The sequence below is a fragment of the Clupea harengus genome, chromosome 7 (assembly GCF_900700415.2).
Source record: "Clupea harengus chromosome 7, Ch_v2.0.2, whole genome shotgun sequence".
Lineage (NCBI taxonomy): Eukaryota > Metazoa > Chordata > Actinopteri > Clupeiformes > Clupeidae > Clupea > Clupea harengus.
In genome coordinates, this window is record NC_045158.1 from 1,757,181 (window position 1) to 1,762,180 (window position 5,000).

Here is a 5,000-nt window from a genome sequence, read left to right on the forward strand (position 1 = left end):
CCTGTTATATGTTTTCTATACCACATTGTTACCACCTATAACTTATTGTTTGTTTTTATTTATTTATGTTTATTGTGCTTGTACATTTTATGTAAACATGCTTTGGCAACGTTGTATTGTATGCAGTCATGCCAATAAAGCCTTTTTTGAATTTGAATTTGAATTGAGAGAGAGAGAGACAGAGAGAGAGAGAGAGACAGAGAGAGAGAGAGAGAGAGAGAGAGAGAGAGAAAGAGACAGAGAGAGAGAGAGAGACAGAGAGAGAGACAGAGAGAGAGAGAGAGAGACAGAGAGAGAGAGAGACAACGAGAGAGAGACAGAGAGAGAGAGAGACAGAGAGAGAGTGTCTGCTGTGAGAGTTCAGTAGAGACTTCTTGGGCGCTTCTAGGATTCACAGGTTTTTCCTTTTGTGCTGTGATGTATCCGACAGTCAGCCAGTTCCGTCTGGATTTTTCGACGGGTCGTTATTTTGAGGAGCAGAACTCAGCGGCAGCTCCGCCGGAGCGCCAATAAAAGAAAGATTTTCTGCCACCTCGGAAGATCAAGGAACGCCCAACCTCAGAGTCGGAGAGGAGATCAAAGACACTAAGAAAGAAATGACGCTGCAGAAAGGGGGACGTTTTTCCTCAGCGATCACCGACCACCAACCATGCGCTACATGACCCTTACTGGGTTTTGGTCCCCTACACCCCAGTTTGCCAGGGGCCTTTGAATTGTCTGGCCTCTGGTGGGCCACCACAGGTCAACACATACATATGTGATTCTGAATAGGCAACGCTGGACCACATCTGATCAGGCCAGTTCTGTTGCATCGTTGTCTGCCATCTCTGTCAGTGCTCCAGGATGTGGACCTGCCTGGTCTTTCTACCCCCGGGCTCCCTCTTCAGTCCCATGAGCCACTTCACCCCTGACACACCCCACCTCTCCGTGTGTGTGAACGGACATTACCTCACAGTTTCCCCTCTTCCTTTGCAATGTACCATAGTTGAATGAGAAGCAATGATATTAATAGTGGAATTCTTGTGGAATGACTTGATAGTAATGGGTAAATAAATACCTGTCAGGCAGAGAAGAGCCGATTACAATACATTTCATCACTGTTCTAATTATTCTTTGATTATGATTATGAGTATTATTATTTTATGAATGACTGGATTACGAATTCATTCATTTTGGCTAGATTCCCTTGAAATCTAATCTGAAGCATCCTTGTTGTGTTCTGTATTTCCCGGTGATGTCTCCTGCAGTAAGTGTTCACACCTTGCCTGATCGTGAAGAGGTGAGCCTCGCTTCTCTATCACTTGGAGGGGTGAGTGGTTTCCTGTGGGATGGCGGCTAAAGATAGACAGAAGGATTTCACACACACACACACACACACACACACACACACACACACACACACACACACACACACACACACACTCACACACACAGCAACTACACCTTGCCCATAAGGAAAGAGGTGAGAGGGAGTGTGAGAGTGTGTGTGTGAACGTGTGTGTGTGATGGGGGAAGAGCTTGAAAGACAGTCTGACTGAAGCATCCTCATCTGAATCACATCCACAGGCCCTCCCTCGTCTCATCAGCGTACTGCCAGTACGAGAGTTACAGCCTGAGGGGTTAAAGGTGGAGTTCACATTTCCATCAGGACTTCCTCCAACTCACACAAAGAGAGAAACTGATGCTTGCTCAAGATGTGCCATTACACCTTCAGTCAACAACAACAACAACAAAAACAACACCATATGTTTTCTTCTATGAGGGAATTATACATGTTGAATTAAAAGGCAATCTCGAAGCAGACGAGTTTTTAATCAATTCTTGTACTTGTTTAGTTACGGTAAGAATTATAACTGCAATGACATTCATGGTTATTTTTGCGGTAGTTTTTCACTCTTGTTTCAGATCTCTGCTGAATTTTGAAACACTGTCTTCACCCATCGTGCAGGTCTATCCTCCGCACACCACCTGGTCACGGGCACAGATTGGCACACGACGTCGCCACCCTGGGCACGTTTCCCAGAAGCTGCTCTTTCACGACCACACACGGTCTTCCTCCTGGCATAGGCCTGTGTGTGTACTGTGTCTTTATGTGTGTGTGTGTGTGTATGTGTGTGTGGCTTCATGTGTAAATGTGTGTGTGTCCAAGTGTGCACCTGCCTGAGTGTTTGTGTTGAGTCCAGATTGGGTTCGGTGACAGATGGTCTCCTCAGTGAGATCTGCTCCTCGACCGCTGGTGGTCTGCAGGTTGGAAACACACACACACACGCACACACACACACACACACATCACACACACACCAGTGTTGTGCTGGTAGGCTGCCACTGGACGCTGGGCTACAGGACTTCAGTGCGTGAGTTTCCTGTGAACTCGCTGACACACACACGGATGTCTCAGTGGAAAACAGGAGCGCCAGCCAAAGTCCAAGAAACACACACACCCTAACCTGGACAGCTACGGCCCACGTCTGGGCCAGACCTGGGCTACAGTCATTGGTTTTGAGAGGCACCCAACAGTGCTGAAGTGTGTCTCCTGGGGGGGTATTCCATGTACGTGGTTTAGTGATAAACCTGGGTAAGTTAACTCAGAGTAGAAGAAAGAGCCCCTAAAAGTAGAGCCCAATGGCTTTCATAGTAAATGAAAGGTAACTGGCCATGGTCCTGAAATTCCTAGCAGGATTTGCAGGACTAGTGAAGGGTCATAGCGGACTCCCCCCTATGAATCAGCTGTCAATCATCCCCTTTGGACTCCTCCCAAGCTCTGTTGATGAAGCATCATTTTGCGCCAAACACACCTCAGCAGCAAGAACAGTCTGTGTGATAATAATGAGCAGAAACACCGAAGAACATCATTATGCAAGGGACAGTCACAAGGACCAATAGCAATTCAATTCAATTCAATTCAATTCAATTTTATTTATATAGCGCCATAACAATACATTTGTCTCTAGGCACTTTACAATAGCACAGTGGGATGGATATGCAGCTCTTCAAGGGACAGTCACGAGGACCAATAGCACAGTGGGATGGATATGCAGCTCTTCAAGGGACAGTCACGAGGACCAATCGCACAGTGGGATGGATATGCAGCCCCTCCTTCATTTGGATCTCTTCTTCCTTTTGTTTCCGAATATCCAAGTTCTGACTGAGTCCATTTACACCTCTGGGATCCAGTCTTGAGTCTGAGGTGAGGTGGAATGTGTTTCAAGCCAAACAAGACTAACTTGATCAACAAACTCCCATTGCAAGATAAAACTCTAGTTGACTGAAAGGCGAGTAAAACCTAGACAAAGTGCATATTTGAAAGGCTGCTCAAATGTAGTCAATTCGTATGTGCAAAGCTCCTGAAGTGTGGTGAGTGCATCTCTGGAAGGCTCCTTAAACACGAGGAACCAGCTGCTGATCAAACACTGGCTGACATTTGGAAGAGATTTGTGGGTTCACCCTCAGCCCAGGCGTGTCTGTGTTTCTGCTCTGCTCCAATCTCACTCTTATTAACTCTGCTGGTAGGTTTCATGTGTGTGTGTGTGTGTGTGTCTGTGTGTGTCTGTGTGTGTCTGTGTGTGTGTGTGTGTGTGTGTGTGTGTGTGTGAGCAGCACAGCAGCCTGGCTGGGGGCTGACCTTTCTGTAGTAATACTCTGCTGCCTGCTAAACACCACGAGAGCGGCCATCAGCTCCACACACACACTCATGCCCAGACACACACACACACACACACACTCATGCCCAGACACACACACACACACACACTCATGCCCAGACACACACACACTCATGCCCAAACACACACACACACACTCATGCCCAAACACACACACACATTCATGCCCAGACACACACACTCATGCCCAGACACACACACTCATGCCCAGACACACTCATGCCCAGACACAGACACACACACTCATACTCAGACACACACACATTTATGCCCAGACACACACACACACACACACACCCACACTCATGCCCAGTCACACACACACACTCATGCCCAGACACACACACACACACTCATGCCCAGACACACACACACACACACACACACACTTATGCCCAGACACACACACACACACACTCATGCCCACACACACACTCATGCCCAGACACACACACACACACACACACACACACACACTCATGCCCAGACACACACACACACTTATGCCCGCACACACCCATGTACACTCACTAACTTATTCACATGCACACACATGTACACACACACACACACACACACACACACACACACATACAAAAACACACTCACACAAACACACACTCACACACTGACCGGGCAGGCAGCTGGTGTTGATGGATGGCTGCTAAGCTTTTTCATCCGAGTGAAACTGCTGTGGTAAGTTTTTCTTAAATGGCCGCATTAAATCAACATATCAATGCAAACCTGAGAATTATGGCTCCAGTGACACACATAATGGAAACGCTGTGGAGGCTTTCCAGCTGTCAACCGACCTCAAAAAGTGAGAGAGAGTGTGTGTGTGTGTGTGTGTGTGTGTGTGTGTGTGTGTCTGTGTGTGTGTGTGTGCGTGTGTGTGTCTCTCTCTCTGTGTGTGTGTGTGTGTGTGTGTGTGTGTGTGTGTGTGTGTGTGTGTGTGTGTGTGTGTGTCTTCAGTTGGCCAGGCCTGCTGGGATGGATGTGATTGGCACTTCCATGAGATCCCCTGGTGGTAGTTGCACAGATCCAACAGAGGTCATGGAAGTGCTGATCAACAAACACAAATACAGTTAATCACCCAATCCAGACTAACCACTCAGTGACAGTTCACTTTCATTGAAAGATCAGGGTTGAGTTCTTTGCCTCCACTTTGTCCAATCATTTTGTGTATCAGGACATCTAGACACCTTGACCTTTTCCCTCTCGTAGGGGTCAAACTGACGATGTTATGATGACATAGAAGTGGTGATAAAAATGTGTCCAATCACATTTTGGCCCGTTCTCTCCTCTGTATTCAGCGCCTGCCAGCGATGGCGGGCTGAA